A 22,478-nucleotide genomic window follows, 5' to 3' on the forward strand; every position below is an offset into this window, starting at 1 on the left:
AATAGATTAAAGACCTAAATGTAAGACTGAATACTTTATAGAGGACATAAAGAGCAGAGTATCTTTTTGGATCCACCTGCCAGAGTAATGAAAACAAAAACAAACAAATGGGACCTAATTAAACTTAAAAGCTTTTGCACAGCAAAGGAAACCATGAACAAAAAAAAAACAACCTACAGAATGTGAGAAATATTTGCAAATATCATCATTTGCAAATGATGTAACCAACAACGGATTAATTTCCAAAATATTGATAAATCAAGAGCTCATACAGCTCAATTGCAAAAATAATAAACAACTCAATTAAAAAATGGGCAGAAGTTCTAAATAGACATTTCTCCAAAGAAGCCAAAGGATATCCAACAGGCACATGAAAAAAATGCTCAACATCACTCATCATTAGAGAAACGCAAATCAAAACTGCAATGAGGTATCACCTCACAGCAGTCAGAATGGCCATCATCAAAAAGTCTACAGCCAATAAATGCTGGAGAGGGCGTGGAGAAAAGGGAACCCTCTTGCACTGTTGGTGGGAATGTAAATTGGTGTAGCCACTATGGAGAACAGTATGGAGGTTCCTTAAAAAACTACAAATAGAACTACCATGTGACCCAGCAATCCCACTCCTGGGCATAAATCTGGAAAAGATAAAAACTCTAATTCATAAAGATACACACACCTCAGTGTCCACTGCAGCTCTGTTTACAACAGCCAAGACGTGGAAACAACCTAAACGTCTATCAGATGAATGAATAAAGAGGATGTGGTACATATATACAATGGAATACTACTCAGCCATAAAAAAGAGTGAAATGATGCCATTTGCAGCAACATGGATGGACCTGGAGATTATCATACTAAGTGAAGTCAGACAGAGAAAGACAAATACCATGATATCACTTACACGTGGAATCTGAAAACATGATACAAAGGAACTTATTTACAAAACAAACAGACTCACAGACACAGAAAACACATTTATGGTTACGAAAAGTTGAAAGGATGGGGAGCGATAAGTTAGTGGTAACAGGTACACACTACTATATTAAAATACATAACTAACAAGGACCTACTGTATAGCCCAGGGAGCTATACTCAACATTCTGCAACAAACTATAAGGGAAAAGAATCTGAAAAAGGATAGAGATATATGTGTATAACTGCATCACTTTGCTGTACACCTGAAAGTAACACATTATAACTCAACTAGACTTCAACTTATTTTTTTTTCTATATTTTTTTGCGGTATGCAGGCCTCTCACTGCTATGGCATCTCCCACTGCAGAGCACAGGCTCCAGACGCGCAGGCTCAGCAGCCATGGCTCACGGGCCCAGCCGCTCCGCGGCATGTGGGATCTTCCCGGACCGGGGCACGAACCCGTGTCCCCTGCATCGGCAGGCGGACTCTCAACCACTGCGCCACCAGGGAAGCCCCTAGACTTCAATTTTTAAAAAAAAGAGGAGAAGGAAGGAGAGCAGTGTCTGGACCATGCCACCTGCCCATGCCCAATTTAAGAGTTAAAGTTCTTGAGGGAACTCAGTGCTCTGTGGTGACCAAAATAGGAAGGAAATCCAAAAAAGAGGAGATACATGTATATGTATAGCTGGCTCACTTTGCTGTACATCAGAAAACAATATTGCAAAGCAAATACACTCCAATAAAAATTAATGAACCTCTTGGTCAGCATTTTCTCCCAATGGGAATTTCATTCCCATATTGAAGCTTTATATGAAAATGGTTGGTTTCAAATCCTGGAAAGTAATTCTGATCCGTCGAGGAAGACAGTATTTCTCAACTTAAAGGGGATGGTTGGAGGACCAGGTGGTGTGATTGGGAAAGCACTTGGCTCAGGGCCTCTGACCAAGCTAGGAGAATATTCCACCTAATGGGAGCACATGTATTCACCTGGCCATGGGGAGCTCCTAACAGAAGGCACCTGGCCGTCAGTGCAGTGTCGGGAGAAAACAGTAGTTTGCTATTTCCAGGCGCACTACAGGTTCCTGAAACTGCAGGCCCATGAGGCAAACACTGGAGGAGAAGTGAGTCCTGACAGGGGGGCGGGGGGGGGGAAGAGGGGGGCCCTGTCACAGAGGGAGTCAGGGGGACATGGATTAGGTAGACTCTGTGATAGAGGGATTCAGGGTGGCAGGGAGGAGATGGACCCTGTCACAGAGGGGGTCAGGGGACAGAGAGAAGGTGGACCCTGTCATAATGGGGCTCAGGGGGGCAGGGAGGAGGTGGACCATGTCATAGAGGAGGTCAGGGGGGCAGGGAGGAGTAGGACCCCGTCATAGAGTGGATCAGGGGGGCAGGGATTAGGTGGACCCTGACATAAAGGGTGTCAGGGAGGCAGGGAGGAGGTGGACCCTGTCCTATAGTGGGTCAGGGTGGCAGGGAAAAGGTGGACCCTGTCATAGAGCAGTTCCGGGAGGCAGGAATTAGGTGGACACTGTCATAGAGGGGGACAGGGGGGCAGGGAGCAGGCAACCCTGTCAAGGGGGGTGGTAGGGGGGCAGGGAGTAGGTGGACCCTGTCTTAGAGGGGGTCAGGTGGGAGGTGGACCCTGTCATGGAGGGGATCGGGGGGCTGGGAGGAGGTGGACCCTGACATAGAGGGGGTCAGGGTCGCATGGAGGAGATGGACCCTGTCATAGTGGGGGTCAGGGGGGCCAGGGAGGAGGTGTACCCTGTCATACTGGGGGTCAGGGTGGCAGGGAGGTAGTGGACCCTGTCATAGAGGGGGTGAAGGGGGCATGGATTAGGTGGACCCTCTAATAGAGGGAATCGGGGGGAAGGAGGTGGACCCTGTCATGGAGTCGGGAGGCAGGAAGGAGGTGGACCCTGTCATAGAAGGGCTCAGGGGAGCAGGGAGCAGCTGGACCCTGTCACAGAGGGGATCGGGGTGCAGAGATTACGTGGACCCTGTCATAGAGAGGGTCAGGGGAGAGCAGGGAGGACGTGGACCGTGTCATGGACGGGGTCAGGGGAGAGGGAGGAGTTGGACCCTGTCATAGAAGAGATCAAGGGGGCAGGCATTATTTGGACTTTGTCATAGAGGGGGTCAGGGGTGGAAGGGAGGAGGCTGACCCTATCATAGAGGGAGTCAGGGGGGCAGGGAAGACGTGGACCCTTTCACAAAGTGGGTCAGGGTGGCAGGGAGGAGGAGGACCCTGTCACAAAGATGGTCAGGGTGGCAGGGAGGAGGTGGACCCGGTCATAGAGGGGGTCATGGAGGTAAGATAAGATTGACCCTGTCATAGAGGGGGTTAGGGGGGAAGGGAGGTGGTGGACTCTGTCATAGAGGGTGTCAGGGGGGCAGGGAGGAGGTGGACCCTGTCATAGAGGGGGTCATGGGGGCAGGGAGGTAGAGTACCCTGTCATACAGGGATTCAGGGGGGCAGAGAGGAGGTGGACTGCGTCATAGAGGGGTTCAGGTGGTCAGGGAGGACGTGGACCCTGTCAAACAGGGGGTCAGGGTCAGGGAGGAAGTGGACCATGTCAGAGACGGGGTCGGGGAGCAGGGAGGAGGTGGACCCTGTCACAGAGGGGTTCAGGGGGGCAGGGAGCAGGTGGACCGTATAATAGAGGGGGTCAGGGGGGCATGGATTAGGTGGACCCTCTAATAGAGGGAATCAGGGTGGCAGACAGGAGGTGGATGCTGCCATAGGGGGCGTCCGGGGGGCACGGAGGAGGTGGACCCCGTCATAGAGGGTGTCAGGGGGGCAGGGAGGAGGTGGACCCTGTTATACAGGGGGTCAGGGAGGCAGAGATTAGGTGGACCCTGTCATAGAGGGCGTCGGGGGCAGACAGGAGGTGTACCCTGGCATAGAGGGGTTCAGGGGGCAGACAGGAGGTGTACCCTGTCATAGAGGGGTTCAGGGGGGCAGGGAGGAGGTGGACCCTGTCATAGAGGGCGTCAGGGGAACAGACAGGTGGTGTACCCTGTCATAGAGGGGTTCAGGGGGGCAGGTAGGAGGTGGACCCTGTCACAGAGGGGTTCAGGGATTATGTGGACCGTGTCATAGAGGGGTTCAGGGGGGCAGGGAGCAGGTGGACCGTATAATAGAGGGGGTCAAGGGGCAGGGAGGAGGTGGACCCTGTCATAGAGGGGCTCAGCGGGGCAGGGAGGAAGTGGACCATGTCAGAGAGGGGGTCAGGGGAGCAGGAATGAGGTGGACCCTGTCCTAGAGGGGTTCCGGGTGGCAGGGAGCAGGTGGAACCTCTCATAGAAGGAATCAGGGTGGCAGAGAGGAGGTGGATGCTGTCATAGATGGCGTCCGGGGGGCACGGAGGAGGTGGACCCTGTCATAGAGGGGATCGAGGGGGCAGGGAGGAGGCGGACCATGTCACGGGGGGTCTTAGGGGGGCTTGGCGGAGGTGGACCCAAGCATAGAGGGGGTCAGGGGGGCATCGATTAGGGGGACCCACTAATAGAGGGAAACGGGGGCAGGGAGGAGGTGGACCGTGTCATAGAGGGCGTCCGGGGGGCAGGGAGGAGGTGGACCTTGTCATAGAGGGCGTCCAGGGGGCACGAAGGAGGTGTACCCTGTCATAGAGGGGTTCAGGGGGGCAGGGAGGAGGTGGACCCTGTCATAGAGGGGTTCAGGGGGGCAGGGAGGAGGTTGTCCCTGTCATAGCGGGTGTCAGGGGGGCAGGGAGGAGGTGGACCCTGAAATAGAGGGGGTCAGGGAGGCAGAGATTAGGTGGACCCTGTCATAGAGTGGGTCAAGGGGGCAGGGAGGAGGTGGACTCTGTCATGGAGGGGTTCAGGTGGGCAGGGATTAGGTGGACTCTGTCATAGAGGGGTCCAGGGGGGCAGGGATTATGTGAACCGTGTCATAGAGGGTTTCAGGGGGGCAGGGAGGAGGTGGACCCTGTCATAGAGGGTGGCACGGGTGCAGGGAGGAGGTGGACCCTGTCATAGACGGGGGCAGGGAGGCAGAGATAAGGTGGACCCTGTCATGGAGGGGTTCAGGGGAGCCGGGAGTAGCTGGACCCTGTCACAGAGGCGTTCTTGGGGGCAGGGATTACGTGGACCCTGTCTTAGAGTGGGTCAAGGGGTCAGGGAGGAGGTGGACCCTGTCATAGACGCGTTTTTGGGGGCAGGGAGGAGGTGGACCCTGTCTTAGAGTGGGTCAAGGGGGCAGGGAGGAGTTGGACCCTGTCATAGACGCGTTTTTGGGGGCAGGGAGGAGGTGGACCCTGTCATAGACAAGGGCAGGGAGGCACAGATAAGGTGGACCCTGTCATAGAGGGGATCAGGGGGGCAGGGAGTAGGTGGACCCTGTCATAGCGGGTGTCAGGGGGGCAGGGAGGAGGTGGACCCTGTTATACAGGGGGTCAGGGTGGCAGAGATTAGGTGCACCCTCTAATAGAAGGAATCAGGGTGGCAGAGAGGAGGTGGATGCTGGCATAGATGGCGTCCGGGGGGGCACGGAGGAGGTGGACGCCGTCATAGCGGGTGTCAGGGGGGCAGGGAGGAGGTGGACCCTGTTATACAGGGGGTCAGGGAGGCAGAGATTAGGTGGACCCTGTCATTGAGGGGATTAGCGGGGCAGGGAGGTGGTGGACTCTGTCATAGAGGGCTTCAGGGGGGCAGGTAGGAGGTGGACCCTGTCATAGAGGGCGTCAGGGGGGCAGACAGGTGGTGTACCCTGTCATAGAGGGGTTCAGGGGGGCAGGGAGGAGGTGGACCCAGTCATAGAGGGGTTCAGGGATTATGTGGACCGTGTCATAGAAGGGTTCAGGGGGGGCAGGGAGCAGGTGGACCGTATAATAGAGGGGGTCAGGGGGGCAGGGAGGAGGTGGACCCTGTCATAGAGGGGCTCAGTGGGGCAGGGAGGAAGTGGACCATGTCAGAGAGGGGGTCAGGGGAGCAGGAATGAGGTGGACCCTGTCCTAGAGGGGTTCCGGGTGGCACGGAGCAGGTGGACCCTCTCATAGAAGGAATCAGGGTGGCAGAGAGGAGGTGGATGCTGTCATAAAGGGCGTCCCGGGGGCCCAGAGGAGGTGGACCCTGTCATAGACGGGGTCAAGGTGGCAGATATTAGGTGGACCCTGTCATGGAGGGGTTCAGGTGGGCAGGGATTACGTGAACCCTGTCATAGAGGGGTCCAGGGGGGCAGGGATTATGTGAACCGTGTCACAGAGGGTTTCAGGGGTGCAGGGAGGAGGTGGACCCTGTCATAGAGGGTGGCAGGGGTGCAGGGAGGAGTTGGACCCTGTCATAGAGGGGGTCGGGGTGGAAGGGAGGAGGCTGACCCTGTCACAGAAGGTGTCAGGGTGGCAGGGAGGAGGTGGACCCTGTCACAGAGGGTGAGGGTGGCAGTGAGGTGGTGGAACCTCTCCTAGAGGTGGTCAGGTAGAAAGAGATAAGGTGCACCCTGTTATAGAGGGATTCAGAGGGCAGGGATTATTTGGACCCTGTCTTAGAGGGCCTCAGAGGGGCAGGGAGGAGGTGGACCCTGTCTTAGAGTGGGTCAAGGGGGCAGGAAGGAGTTGGACCCTGTCATAGATGCGTTTTTGGGGGCAGGGAGGAGGTGGACCCTGTCTTAGAGTGGGTCAAGGGGGCAGAGAGGAGTTGGACCCTGTCATAGACGCGTTTTTGGGGGCAGGGAGGAGGTGGACCCTTTCATAGAAGGAATCAGGGTGGCAGAGAGGAGGTTGATGCTGGCATAGATGGCGTCCGGGGGGCACAGAGGAGGTGGACCCTGTCATAGCGGGTGTCAGGGGGGCAGGGAGGAGGTGGACCCTGTTATACAGGGGGTCAGGGAGGCAGAGATTAGGTGGACCCTGTCATTGAGGGGATTAGCGGGGCAGGGAGGTGGTGGACTCTGTCATAGAGGGCTTCAGGGGGGCAGGTAGGAGGTGGACCCTGTCATAGAGGGCGTCAGGGGGGCAGGGAGGAGGTGGACCCTGTCATAGAGGGGCTCAGCGGGGCAGGGAGGAAGTGGACCATGTCAGAGAGGGGGTCAGGGGAGCACGAATGAGGTGGACCCTGTCCTAGAGGAGTTCTGGGTGGCAGGGAGCAGGTGGACCCTCTCATAGAAGGAATCAGGGTGGCAGAGAGGAGGTGGATGCTGTCATAGATGGCGTCTGGGGGGCACGGAGGAGGGAGACCCTGTCATAGAGGGGGTCAGGGGGGCATCGATTAGGGGGACCCACTAATAGAGGGAAACGGGGGCAGGGAGGAGGTGGACCGTGTCATAGAGGGCGTCCGGGGGGCACGGAGGAGGTGTACCCTGTCATAGAGGGGATCAGGGTGGCAGGGAGGAGGTGGACCTTGTCACAGAGGGGGTCAGGGGGGCAGGGAGGAGGTTGTCCCCGTCATAGCGGGTGTCAGGGGGGCAGGGAGGAGGTGGACCCTGAAATAGAGGGGGTCAGGGGGGCAGGGAGGAGGTTGACCCTGTCATAGAGGGGGTTAGCGGGGCAGGCAGGTGGTGGACTCTGTCATAGAGGGCTTCAAGGGGGCAGGTAGGAGGTGGACCCTGTCATAGAGGGCGTCAAGGGGGCAGTCTGGTGGTGTCATAGGGGTTCGGGGGGCAGGGAGGAGGTGGACACAGTCATAGAGGGCATCAGGGGGCAGACAGGTGGTGTACACTGTCATAGAGGGGTTCAGGGGTGCAGGGATTAGGTGGACCCTGTCATAGAGGGGATCGGGGGGGCAGGGAGGAGGCTGACCCTGTCACAGAAGGTGTCAGGGTGGCAGGGAGGAGGTGGACCCTGTCAGAGGGGCTCAGGGGGACAGGGAGGAGGTGGACCCTGTCATAGAGGGGTTCCGGGTGGCAGGGAGCAGGTGGACCCTGTCGTAGAGGGCGTCAGGGGGGCAGACAAGTGGTGTACCCTGTCATAGAGGGGTTCAGGGGGGCAGGGAGGAGGTGGACCCTGTCATAGAGAGCGTCAGGGGAACAGACAGGTGGTGTACCCTGTCATAGAGGGGTTCAGGGGGGCAGGGAGGAGGTGGACCCTGTCACAGAGGGGTTCAGGGATTATGTGGACCATGTCATAGAGGGGTTCAGGGGGGCAGGGAGCAGGTGGACCGTATAATAGAGGGGGTCAAGGGGCAGGGAGGAGGTGGACCCTGTCATAGAGGGGCTCAGCGGGGCAGGGAGGAAGTGGACCATGTCAGAGAGGGGGTCAGGGGAGCAGGAATGAGGTGGACCCTGTCCTAGAGGGGTTCCGGGTGGCAGGGAGCAGGTGGAACCTCTCATAGAAGGAATCAGGGTGGCAGAGAGGAGGTGGATGCTGTCATAGATGGCGTCCGAGGGCACGGAGGAGGTGGACCCTGTCATAGAGGGGATCGAGGGAGCAGGGAGGAGGCAGACCATGTCACGGGGGGTCTTAGGGGGGCTTGGCGGAGGTGGACCCAATCATAGAGGGGGTCAGGGGGGCATCGATTGGGGGACCCACTAATAGAGGGAAACGGGGGCAGGGAGGAGGTGGACCGTGTCATAGAGGGCGTCCGGGGGGCAGGGAGGAGGTGGACCTTGTCATAGAGAGCGTCCAGGGGGCACGAAGGAGGTGTACCCTGTCATAGAGGGGTTCAGGGGGGCAGGGAGGAGGTGGACCCTGTCATAGAGGGGCTCAGTGGGGCAGGGAGGAAGTGGACCATGTCAGAGAGGGGGTCAGGGGAGCAGGAATGAGGTGGACCCTGTCCTAGAGGGGTTCCGGGTGGCAGGGAGCAGGTGGACCCTCTCATAGAAGGAATCAGGGTGGCAGAGAGGAGGTGGATGCTGTCATAGATGGCGTCTGGGGGGCACGGAGGAGGTGGACCCTGTCATAGAGGGGATCGGCGGGGCAGGGAGAAGGCGGACCCTGTCACGGGGGGTCTTAGGGGGGCTTGGCGGAGGTGGACCCTGTCATAGAGCGGGTCAGGGGGGCATCGATTAGGGGGACCCACTAATAGAGGGAAACGGGGGCAGGGAGGTGGTGGACCGTGTCATAGAGGGCGTCTGGGGGGCACAGAGGAGGTGTACCCTGTCATAGAGGGGATCAGGGTGGCAGGGAGGAGGTGGACCTTGTCACAGAGGGGGTCAGGGTGGCAGGGAGGAGGTTGTCCCTGTCATAGCGGGTGTCAGGGAGGCAGAGATTATGTGGACCCTGTCATAGAGGGGGTTAGCGGGGAAGGGAGGTGGTGGACTCTGTCATAGAGGGCGTCAAGGGGGCAGTCTGGTGGTGTACCCTGTCATAGAGGGGTTCAGGGGGGCAGGGAGGAGGTGGACACAGTCATAGAGGGGGTCAGGGGAGCAGGAATGAGGTGGACCCTGTCCTAGAGGGGTTCTGGGTGGCAGGGAGCAGGTGGACCCTGTCACAGAGGGCGTCAGGGGAGCAGACAAGTGGTGTACCCTGTCATAGAGGGGTTCAGGGGGGCAGGGAGGAGCTGGACCCTGATATAGCGGGCGTCAGGGGGGCAGGGAGGGGGTGTACCCTGTCATAGAGGGGTTCAGAGGGGCAGGGAGTATGTGGATCGTATCATAGAGGGGGTCAGGGGGCATGCAGGAGGTGAACCCTGTCATAGATGGGGTAAGGGAGGAGGTATACCCTGTCATAGAGGGGTTCGGGGGCAGGGAGGAAGTGGATCCTGTCATACAGGGGTACAGGGGAGCAGGGATTATGTGAACCGTGTCATTGAGGGGTTCAGGGGCAGGGCGCAGGTGTACCCTGTCATAGAGGGGGTAAGGGGGCCAGGGAAGAGGTGGACCCTGTCATACAGGGGATCAGGGTGGCTGGGAGGAGGTGGACGCTGTCATAGAGGGAGTCAGGTAGGCAGAGATAAGGTGGACCCTGTCATAGAGGGCGTCAGGGTGGCAGGGAGGAGTTGAACCCTGTTATAGAGGGAATTGGGGGGGAGGGAGGAGGTGGACCCTGTCATAGAGGGGTTCAAGGGAGGAGGGAGGACATGGACCCCGTCATAGAGGGGATCGGGGTGCAGCGATTAGGTGGACTCGGCCATAGAGAGGGTCAGGTTGCAGGGATGAGGTGAACCCTGTCATAGAGGCGGGGAGGGGGGAAAGTGAGGGGGCTGACCCTGTTACAGAAGGTGTCAGGGTGGCAGGGAGGAGGTGGACCCTGTCACAGAGGGGGTCAGGGAGGCAGAGGTTAGGTGCACCCTGTTATAGCGCGAGTCAGGGGGCCAGGCAGGAGGTGCACCCTGTCATAGAGGGGTTCAAGGGAGGAGGGAGTACGTGGACCCCATCATAGAGGGGATCGGGGTGCAGCCATTAGGTGGACTCGGCCATAGAGAGGGTCAGGTTGCAGGGATGAGGTGGACCCTGTCATAGAGGGGTTCAGGGGGGCAGGGAGGAGGTCGACCCTGTCAGAGGGGTTCAGGGGGGCAGGGAGGAGGTGGACTGCGTCATAGAGGGGTTCAGGTGGTCAGGGAGGACGTGGACCCTGTCATACAGGGGGTCAAGGGGGCACGGAGGAAGTGGACCATGTCAGAGACAGGGTCGGGGAGCAGGGAGGAGGCGGACCCTGTCACAGAGGGGTTCAGGGGGGCAGGGAGCAGGTGGACCGTATAATAGAGGGGGTCGGGGGGCATGGATTAGGTGGACCCTCTAATAGAGGGAATCAGGGTGGCAGAGAGGAGGTGGATGCTGTCATAGGGGCCGTCTGGGGGGCACGGAGGAGGTGGACCCTGTCATAGAGGGGTTCAGGGTGGCAGGGAGGAGGTGGACCCTGTCATAAAGGGGGTCACGGGGGCAGGGAGGAGGTTGTCCCTATCATAGCAGGTCTCAGGGGGGCAGGGAGGAGGTGGACCCTGTCATAGAGGGGGTCAGGGGGGGAGGGAGGAGGTGGACCCAGTCATAGAGGGGTTCAGGGATTACGTGGACCGTGTCATAGAGGGGTCAGGGAGGAGGTGGACTCTGTCATAGACACGTTCTTGGGGGCAGGGAGGAGGTGGACCCTGTCATAGAGGGGATCAGGGGGCGAGGGAGGAATTGGATCTTGTCAGAGGTGTTTAGGGGGGCAGGGAGGAAGTAGACCCTGTCATAGTGGGGTCAGGAGGACAGGGATGAGGTGGACCCTGTCATAGAGGGGATCGGGGGGCAGGGATGAGGTGGACCCTGTCATAGAGGGGATCGGGGTGCAGCGATTAGGTGGACTCGGCCATAGAGAGGGTCAGGTTGCAGGGATGAGGTGGACCAAGTCAGAGGGGTTCAGGGGGGGCAGGGAGGAGGTCGACCCTGTCATAGAGTGGTTCAGGGGGGCAGGGAGGAGGTGGACCCTGTCATAGAGGGGTCAGGGGTACAGGGAGGAGGTACACCCTATCATAATCGGGTTCAGGGGGGCAGGGAGGAGGTAGACCCTGTCATAGGGGGAATCAGTTGGGCAGGGAGGAGGTGAACCCCGTCATAGAGGGTGTCATTGGGGCAGGGAGGTGGTGGACCCTGTCATAGAGGGGGTCAGGGTGGCAGAGATTAGGTGGACCCTGTCATAGATGGGGTCAGGGGGGCAGGGAGGTGGTGTACCATGTCAGAGCGGTTCAGGGGACAGGGAGGAGCTGGAACCTCTCATAGAGGGGTTCAGGGGGGCAGGGATTATGTGGACCGTGTCATAGAAGGGTTAAGGGGAGCAGGGAAGAGGTGGACCCTTTCATAAAGGGAGTCTGGGGGACAGGGAGGAGGTGGACCATGTTATATAGGGGTTCATGGGGGCAGGGAGGAGGTGGACTCTGTCATACATGGGTTCAGAGGGGCAGGGAATATGTGGATTGTGTAATAGAGGGGGTCAGGGGGCAGGGAGGAGGTGGACCCTATCATAGAGGCGGTCAGGGAGGAGGTGGACTCTGTCATAGAGGGGGTCAGGGGGGCGGGGAGGAAGTGGATCCTGTCATAGACGGGTTCAGGCGGGCAGGAATTATGTGGACCGTGTTATTGAGGTGTTCAGGGGGGCAGGGAGGAGGTGTACCCTGTCATAGACGTGGTTAGGAGGGCAGGGAGGAGGTGAACCCTGTCACAGAGGGGATCGGGGTGCAGAGATTACGTGGGCCCTGTCATAGAGAGGGTCAGGGGAGCAGGGAGGACGTGGACCGTGTCATGGATGGGGTCAGGGGAGAGGGAAGAGTTGGACCCTGTCATAGAAGGGATCAGGGGGGCAGGGATTAGTTGGACTTTGTCATAGAGGGTCATGGGTGGAAGGGAGGAGGCTGACCCTATCATAGAGGGAGTCAGGGGGGCAGGGAAGACGTGGACCCTTTCACAAAGTGGGTCAGGGTGGCAGGGAGGAGGAGGACCCTGTCACAAAGAGGGTCAGGGGGGCAGGGAGGAGGTGGACTGCGTCATAGAAGGGTTCAAGTGGTCAGGGATGACGTGGACCCTGTCAAACAGGGGGTCAGGGGGGCAGGGAGGAAGTGGACCATGTCAGAGATGGGGTCGGGGAGCAGGGAGGAGGCGGACCCTGTCACAGAGGGGTTCAGGGGGGCAGGGAGCAGGTGGACCGTATAATAGAGGGGGTCAGGGGGGCATGGATTAGGTGGACCCTCTAACAGAGGGAATCAGGGTGGCAGGTAGGAGGTGGATGCTGTCATGGGGGCGTCTGGGGGACACGGAGGAGGTGGACCCTGTCATAGAGGGGATCAGGGAGGCAGGGAGGAGGTGGACCCTGTCATAGACGTGGTTAGGAGGGCAGGGAGGAGGTGGACCCTGTCATAGGGGGAATGAGGTGGGCAGGGAGGAGGTGAACCCTGTCATACAGGGGGTCAGTGGGGCAGGGAGGTGATGGACCCTGTCTTAGAGGGCATCAGGGGGGCTGAGATTATGTGCACCCTATCATAGAGGGGTTCAAGTGGGCAGGGAGGAGGTGGACCCTTTCATAGATTGGGTCAGGGGGGCAGGGAGGAGGTGGACCCTGTCATAGATGGCGTCCGGGGGGCACGGAGGAGGTGTACCCTGTCATAGAGGGGATCAGGGTGGCAGGGAGGAGGTGGACCTTGTCATAGAGGGGGGTCAGGGTGGCAGGGAGAAGGTGGATCCTGTCATAGAGGTGGTTAGGAGGGCAGGGAGGAGGTGGACCCTGTCAGACGGGTTCAGGGGGGCAGGGAGGAGGTTGTCCCTGTCATAGCGGGTGTCAGGGGGGCAGGGAGGAGGTGGACCCTGTCATAGAGCAGGTCAGTGGGGCAGGGAGGTGGTGGACCCTGTCTAGAGGGGGTCAGGTGGGCAGAGATTATGTGTACCCTTTCATAGAGGGGTTCAAGTGGGCAGGGAGGAGGTGGACCCTTTCATATATTCGGTCAGGGGAGCAGGGAGGAGGTGTACTCTGTCATAGAGGGGTTCAGTGGGGCAGGGAGTATGTGTATCGTATCATAGAGGGGTTGAGAGGGCCAGGGAGGAGGTGTACCCTGTCATAGAGGGGGTCACAGAGGTAGGGAGGAGGTGGACACTGTCATAGAGGGGGTCGGGGGGCAGGGATTATGTGGCCCGTGTTATAGAGGGGATGAGGGCGGGCAGGGAGGAGGTGTAACCTGTCATAGAGAGGGTCTGGGGTGCAGGGAGGAGGTGGACCGTGTCATAGAGGGGTCAGGGGGGCAAGGATTATTTGGACTCTGTCATAGAGGGGGCCATGGTGGCTGGGAGGAGTTGGACTGGAGCGGATAATCATGGAGCGGATCGGGGGGCATTGAGGAGGTTGAACCTGTCATACAGGGGTCATGGGGGCAGGGAGGAGGTCGATCCTGTCATAGATGTGGTCAGGGGGGCAGGGTGCAGGTGGACCTTGTCACAGAGAGGGTCAATGGGGCAAGGAGGACGTGGACCCTGTCATAGAGGGGATCAGGGGAGCAGAGATTAGGTGGACACTGTCATAGAGGGGTTCAGGGGGCCGGGAGGAGGTGGACCGTGTCAAGAGGTGTCTTAGGGGGGCTCGGACGAGGTGGACCCTGGCATAGAGGGGGTCAGGGTGGCAGGGAGGAGGTGGATCCTGTCATAGAGGTGGTTAGGGGAGCAGGGAGGAGGTGGACACTGTCATAGAAGGGGTCAGGTTGGCCGGGAGGAGGTGGACCTTGTCATAGAGGTGGTTCGGGGGGCAGGGAAGAAGTAGACCATGTCATAGAGGGGATCAGGGTGGCAGGGAGAAGGTGGACCCTGACATAGAGGGGTTCAGGGGGACAGAGAGTAGGTGGACCGGGTCATTGAGGGGTTCAGGGGGCCAGGGAGGAGGTGGACCCTGTCATATAGTGGGTCAGGGTGGCAGGGAAAAGGTGGACCCTGTCATACAGGCGGGGCAAGGACTAGGAGGACCCTGTCACAGAGGAGTTCCGGGGGGCAGGGAGGAGGTGGACCCTGTCATAGAGGGGGGCAGGGAGGCAGAGATAAAGTGGGCCCTGTCATAGAGGGGGTCAGGGAGGCAGAGATTAGGTGGACTCTGTCATAGAGGGGTTGGGGGGCAGGCAGGTGGTGGACTCTGTCATAGAGGGCGTCAGGGGGGCAGGGAGGAGGTGGATCCCGTTATAGATGGGGTCAGGGGGGAGGTGGACCCTGTCATAGAGGGGGTCAGGGAAGCAGGGAGGAGGTGGACCCTTTCATTGAGGGGTTCAGGGGGCAAGGTGGAAGTGGATCCTGTCATAGAGGGGTCCAGGGGGGCAGGTATTATGTGGACCCTGTCATAGAGGGGTCAGGGGTTCAGGGAGGAGGCATACCCTGTCATAATGGGGTTCAGGGGGGCAGGGCGGTAGTGGATCCTGTCATAGGGGGTATCAGGTGGGCAGGGAGGAGTTGAACCCTGTCATAGAGGGAGTCAGTGGGCCAGAGAGGTGGTGGACCCTGTCTTAGAGGGGGTCAGGGGGGCAGAGATTATGTGCACCCTATCATAGAGGGGTTCAAGTGGGCAGGGACGAGGTGGACCCTTTCATAGATTGGGTCAGGAGGGCAGGGAGGAGGTTGACCCTGTCATAGAGGGGATAAGGGGGGCAGGAATTATGTGGAGAGTTTCATAAAAGGGTTCAGGGGGGCAGGGAGGAGGTGTACCCTGCCATAGAGGGGGTCATGGGGGTAGGGAGGAGGTGGACCCTGACTTAGAGGGGATCAGCTGGGAGGAATTATTTGGACTCTGTCATAGAGGGCCTCAGAGAGGCAGGGAGGAGGTGGACTCTGTCACAGAGGGGTTCAGGGGGGCAGGGAGGAGGTGGACCCTGTCATAGAGCGGGTCACGGGGGCAGGGAGGAGGTGGACCCTGTCATAGAGGGGGTCAGGGAGGCAGGGAGGAGGTGAACCCTGTCACAGAGGGGGTCAGGGGGCCAGGGAGGAGGTGGATCCTGCCATGGACGGGAGGACAGATAAAGGGGTGTGGGATGCGCAGCCTAATCTGAGCTCTAGTTCGTGTTCTGTTCGTAACTCACGTTGCGTCTTGGAGGTGACATTCTAACCCTCTGTCCATTGTCATCACGTGTAAACCTGAGAGTAGGTCACCTGTTCTTTCCGGGTGCAGTCAGGCTCCCCCAGCACACTTTCTAGAGCGATTGCCCGGACAGGCTCTGTGCGAGGCTCTGAAGACTTTCTGGCACAGACGGTGGCGATCATCATCCTGGGTTCACTGTCCACCTGGAGAAACATCTGTCCCACAATCCCCTGTGCGATTGATAATTTTCCCAAAGGAGGAGGCTTGGAAGAGGCACCCTGACAGGGAGGTGCCCTGGAAGAGCTGGGGCGGAAAAGTGACAATGACAACACGAAGCTGTGAAGGAGGTCTGGGAATTAAGAGACAGAACTTTCCAGAAGAAGGGAGGGCAACGGCAGGCTGAAGGGGTTGGGAGGCTGGGGCATGTGGAGTCTGAGCCAGGGGAGTGGGGGAGGGAGGAAGCTGGCCAGGGAGGCAGAGGCCAGACCTCCTAGGACTCGTGCGTTTTCACCTTAACCTCAGAATAACTGGAAGTTTTCACCCTGGATATAACAGGAGTTGCACTGGGAAGCCCTTCACACAGGGAGTCTCATGAATGGGGGAAAATATTGCATTATTTGTTTCTAATAACCCTTAACTCAAATTTACCCTTTTCTTCCATTATAAATGTCGACAAGAAACCGCAGTAGTGTCAGGTCTTACCTGGGACTTTGTCACCAAGTATACCTGTCACAGATCTCGTTATTTGTACCATGACGAAGAACATTTATTACCATGTCACAAATTTGTCTTTTAAAGTGTTGATACCTTTTTCAATATAGCTGCTTTCATTTGTAATCTTGTGGATTTTATGTATTAAAAAGCATTATTCTTAGAAGAGATTTCCTAAACACACTGAAATGGTGAAGACCGTATGATTTTAAATCAATGATCAAATGGGAGCCTCTAGTAGTGGCGGCAGATTAGATAGATAACCTGAGCTATCAATGCTCCGGTGGGAGCAGATGAGCTGCTGAGTATGACTTTTAAAAATCTTTTTAAACTGCATCCCTTAGATGATACATGAAGCAAGGAATCTGCAGAATCCCAGAATGAAGCAAAAATGGCCTGGAGGATTCTGCAGAATCCCGTAGAGCCTGTGCTTCTCTGAAGGCTGCCCGGCACTCGGAAAAGGAGACAACGCCCGGGTCACATGCCCCCTATCAGACTGAGCCCCCAAAAGGCTGCACCTTGATGAGGGTAAGTGACAAACTAACCCATCACGGTGAAAAGGGCAGTTAGGAGGCTTCGGGTGGGAGTGGATGGGTGGGTGGGGGCACCAGGAGAACAGGGACCACGAGGGGTCCCTGTTTGGTAGACGCCCACCCCCCAGCCCTGGCCCCTGAACCTTAGGCCACTAGCAACAGGAGAGCCAAGTGCTGGCTGGAAGAATCCAACTTAACTCAGGCTCAACGTTGCGCGCAGCAACGAAGACCCAACACAGCCAAAAATATAAATAAATTTTAAAAACCCAAAAAACAGCTCCAAAGAAAATGAGTACATCATGGTTAGAAATTACATGACATCAAGCAGGTGAGACACCATGAGTGAGAAGCAATGGGTGGCAGCTAGAAATAGAGCCGCAAAGACTTCAGATGGTGGAAATAAAGTTTAATACCTTAAAGGAAATGAAAGGGAAACTTGAAAATCTGAACAGATAACAAGACATAACTAAGCACATTTGAAAAAGGGAAAATAGAGAAATTTATACACCTGAATAAAGTTCAAGAAATAACAGGATGGGGAAGAGGTAACACTCAAAGAAATAGAATTTTCCAAATTTGTTGAAAGACACCAACCCTCAGATTACAAAGCCCAGCAAGCCCCAAGCAGTATAAATATATAGACACAGGTGTAAGTTACAAAGGTGGGTCTGTTATAAAAGACAGCTGGAGAGGACGGTGTCCCCTCCCCACAAGAAAGACAGGTTACAGCGAAAGCCTTCACATCAACAGTGGAAACCACAAGGCTATATGACAGTATCTTCAAAGTGCTGATTAGCTCAACCAAGAATTCTATACCGAGTAAAACAAGGCAAAGTGAAACTTGGGAGTTTACCATCAAGGGACCCTCACTAAACGGATTCTGGAGGATGGAATTAAGGCCAAAGGAAAATGAGCTCAGAGTGTGGTCTGAGTCTGAAGGAGAAATAGTGAACCAAGTGGATGTGTGACATCTAATCAAACCAGCAACTGGAAATGAAACAACGGTAACTTATGGGGAAATAAAGCAGACTAGATTTTAAATGCCAAGTTACTGGGGTTATAAATTGGGAGGGAAGGTTGCAGAATCAAGTATTTTGGGGTCCTTGTACTGTCCAGGAGAAGACTATGGCTACTGATGACTGGTAACTTGTTAAATATGGATTAAATGGGCAAACACTAAGAACAGACCCAGTGTAACCTTCAAAGGAGGTGAAAGGAAAAGAATAAGTGAAGGAAAACGGTCCAAATGAAGGCAAGAGAAGAGGAAAAGGGGGAGAGGAACACGTAAAACGGGACAAGTCAAAATTCAAAATGCAATGTTAGAGATAAAACCAAATCACAAGGGACTTCCCTAGAGGTCCAGTGGTTGAGACGTCGCCTTCCAATGCAGGGGGTGCAGGTTCAATCCCTGGCCAGGATACTAAGATTCCCACATGCCGCATGGCCAAAAAACCAAAACATAAAACATAAGCAATATTGTAGAAAATTCAAAAAACACTTTAAAAATGGTCCACAACAGCAACAAAATCTTTAAAAAAGAAACGAAATCATAAATCACAATACATGTAAGTGGACTAAATTCTCCTGTTCAGACCTTAAGAATTATAACCTATTTTAAAAACAAAACAAATTTCAGCTATGTACTCTTTGCAAAAAACACACCTAAAGCACGCAGAAAGATAAAAGGCCCAACTATGGAAAAGACAGAGCAGGCAATTAGTAACCAACAGGAAGCAAAATATAGTCATATTAATAGCAAAGGAGAATCAGGCAAAAGCATCATTAGAAATAAGGAAATTTGCTGCTTAACAATAAGTGATTCCATTCACTGGGAAAATGTATCGATTCTAGATGTGTGTCCCATGTGAATTTGTGTATAGCCTTGTGTGAAGCCAGACTGACAGCATTAAAGGAAAAACTTGTCAAATCCATTGTCATAGTGGATTTTAACACACTTATCAGTAATTGGTAGATCAAATGAACCAAGAAAATTAGTAAGAAAATAGAATATGAACACTGTCACAATCGGGCTTGAGCTAATGCATTTGACTGCATCTGATGTCTGGAAAAGACACATTTCTTTCAGGCACACGTGAACACGTGCTGGTTTGGCACATGCTCAGATGTAAAGCTGGCCTCAGTATACTTCAAAGAATTACAATCGGACTACATTGTTTAAAAACCGCAATGCAATTAAGTTAGAAAACAAAGCCAATAAGATAATTAGAAAAATTCATTCACTTGGAAATTTAATAACACTTGTAATCGACTCATGGGTCAAAGGAGAAATTGTCATTGAAATTAGACAAATTCATCATCTAACTTTTCACATCAAACTCATGGGATACAATTCTTGAAAGGAAACTTAGAATGGTAAGAATTTGCCTTTGAAAAAAAATAAGGCTCAAAACTGAGCTAAGGTCTAACATAAATCAAAGACCCACAGATGCAGAAGGAAGGAAATTAAGAGAACAGAAATTTATTAAATAGAGAAGCACAGCAACAAGGCAAAAACTACATGTTTGAAAAGACAAGATTCATTTTTTTTAAAGGCACAAATGAAATGGAGTGAAAAAAAGAACTACAGATGTTACAGAGAAAAGAAGATACTAAGACCAACTCTCAACACACTTCAAATTTTCATATAATCGATGACTATTGAGAAAGATAGAATTTAGCGAAACAGATTCAAGGAGAGAAACGAAGCCAGAATCATCATTTACCAGAAAAAGAAATGCATTCAACGGTCAAAAATTTTACCATGAAGGAAACACCACATGCAAGTGGCTTTATCAGAATGCTCCCAAACATTCAGGAAACAGATAATTCCACTCTTACATGAAGAAATGGTAAACAATTCATTTTAAGAAGACAGTATAAACTGGACACCCAAACTGCCCGAAACGGAATGGGAAAGAACACTACAGCCCAATCTTCCTCACGAAAACAGATGCAAAAATTCTGAACAAATATTATCCAACCAGATCCAACAATGAAAAAAAAATCATGATCAAGTTAGTTTTTATTCCAGGAATGAGACTGATTAATATTAAATGTATTACCAGAACTGTTAATTACCAGATTTAAAAGGATGTGTTATCTCAAAGATAAAGAAACTAGAATTCAGTATCCATATATGACATTTAAAGTTTTCTTAGCATATTTTTAAAAGAATAGTAATTTCCTTAACTTGACAAAAGACATCGACCAAGAACATCTAGCAAACATACTTTATGGAGAAGCAGGGCAACATTTAAGATGAGGAACAGAGTGAAGACGTCCTTCCCAGCTCGCCCGCCCCGCCTCCCCCTCAACACTGCACTGGGCTTTGCGCCAGCCCCAGAGTAGTTAAGGAAAAGAAACAAAAGGGTTTGTTTTTTTTTTTTCCCCCCCCAGGTACGCGGGCCTCCCACTGCTGCGGCCTCTCCCGTTGCGGAGCACAGGCTCCGGATGCGCAGGCTCAGCGGCCATGGCTCACGGGCCCAGCAGCTCCGCGGACATGTGGGATCTTCCCGGACCGGGGCACGAACCCGCGTCCCCTGCATCGGCAGGCGGACTCTCAACCACTGCGCCACCAGGGAGGCCCAAAACAAAAGTTTTAATGTAACTCTGTTACTCAAGCTCATACTGCTCGCCACAGGACACACCAATAATCGAGAGACGAGCTGTTGGGCAAAGAATAACGACTTCCTTCAGAGAGACCCCAAACCCAGAAGACGGCAGGCTCATGCCCCAAAGAACCCTCTTGCTGAGTCAGAATTCAGGCTTTTATACTAAAAGGGGCGGGACTAAAGCCAAGCACTTCCTGGTTCCCGGCAGCCTCCGGAGGGGAGGTGTTAATTTCTCCCTCGTGCAGTCATTCACAGGTGGGCCTGCTCAGGAGGTTTCCTGAGAGCTAAACACAGGTATTTTAGCTGAAAGCCCATTACACCTGGGAGGCAGGGGTCCCAGAGATGGGCCTTATGGAGAATTTAAGCTTATAGGCAGCCTCGCCTTAGAGATTAACTGGTAACAGGATACAGAGGTTCTTCCCGATTACCGTTACCCACTGTCAACGTCCAGTCCACAGTTGTGGGAAGAGGCACAAAGGCTGCCCGGGCTATTTCCCACTGAACGGGGGCGATGGATGTTCTTTAAAATCTTTAGTTGGTAGTAAACATTCCCCATTTTTGGAGACAGAAATTCAAGATAAAACACAAACAGCACATACAAGTGCTAGCCTTCAGAGAAGCAAACGAACCAGTTCACGAATCGGGTCAAAGTCCAACAACTCTTTCCTCTCTCCAACAGGGTACACCCCACTCCAATACGAAACAAACTGGCTTGTTCCAGAGAAAAAGCCCCAAACGCCGCAAAAACAAAACAAAACAAAACGCCCCAAACGGAGAGGAATCAAGTTCCCGGCTGTTCACACCGGAGCCACTTACCCCACCGTACGCAGCCCGTCGGCTCCCAAAGGTCGATTCCTTCCTTCCACGGCCAAGCGCTGGGGCGGCCGGTGCTGCTTCAGAGAACTTTGAAGGCAGATCCCCAGGACAAGGAGTCCCGGCAGCTGCTAGGGTCTTACCCCAGAATTCCCCAGCCAGGGCTGGCAGGCCACGAGCAGCAAGGCTCCTGGGTGGCTTCATCAAAATTCGTTACCAAGTCCAAGCTTGTACTGCTCGCCGCACGACAGGCTAATAAACTGAGCCGAGCTGCTGGGGCAAAGAAGAGTGAGTTTACCTGGGAAGCCAGCAGAGCAAGATGGCGGGCCGGACGCCCAAAGAACCATCTAGCTGAGTCAGCATTCAGGCTCCTTTTATACTAAAAGGGGCGGGACTAAAGCCAAGCACTTCGTGGTTCCCGTCAGCCTCCGGAGGGGAGGTGTTAATTTCTCCCTCAAGCAGTTATTCACAGGTGGGCCTGTTCAGGAGGTTTCCTGGGAGCTAAACACAGGTGTTTTCGCTGAATGCTCATTTACCTTAATCTCTTGCAGGCAAGGGTCCGAGATGGGTCATTGTGTGCAATTTAAGTTTATAGGCAACGTCCCTTTAGTGATTAACTTGTAAGAGAATGCAAAGTGTTCTTCCCTATTACAACTCTATGTTACATTAAAATGTAAAGTAGTACAACTGATGTGGAAAACGTGTGGTGATTTCTCAAAAACTTAAACAGAGTTACCGTATGACCTAATAATTCCACTTCTGGGTGTATCCCCAAAAGAATTGAACGTGGGGACATGAAGAGATGTTTACAGACCCACTGAACTATGCGTCTAAAAATGCTTAAAATGATGGATTTTATGTTGTGTATATTTTACCACAAAGTTTTAAAAGCTGTAAGGATTCCAAAGGATTGTCCACAAACACGGGTCCCCTGACGCTGGTAGGTACTCCTCACCAAACCCAAGGGTTTGTCATCTGCAGCTTGTGAATGAGGATGTGTTTCAGAGACTATATGCAAAATCACGTATCATTTTTCTGAGAAAACTTCCATCAGGCTGTCAGAGGGTCTGTGACCCACACGAGTTCAAGAGCCATTCTGCGGGCCCCTCCCCTCTGCATGTGTCACCTCCCCACTTTCCCCCCCTCCCCCTACCCACCCCCAGGACACTTTTCTCTTTCATTCACTCAGATTGTTTAAACATGATGCAATGTATATTCTTAAATCTTTCTTGAGCTCATTAGACAAGGTTTAATTTTTTTAAGACAAGGGAGGCTCTGAAATCAACCAAACTTCAGTGTTTTTTCTGTTACCCCCTTTTTCCTGCCTCACAACATTAAACAGGTCCGCCTCCGGCTCGGGATGTGCACAGCCAATCTGCAAACCCGTGTGGATCCTCAATCCTCCAAAACGTGTCCTATGACCTTAAATAATTTCCAGCTAAATTTTCTTGCTGTATTTTTATTTTTAATTTGGCAT

Source organism: Delphinus delphis, chromosome 12 (assembly GCF_949987515.2).
Source record: "Delphinus delphis chromosome 12, mDelDel1.2, whole genome shotgun sequence".
In the NCBI taxonomy this organism is placed as follows: domain Eukaryota; kingdom Metazoa; phylum Chordata; class Mammalia; order Artiodactyla; family Delphinidae; genus Delphinus; species Delphinus delphis.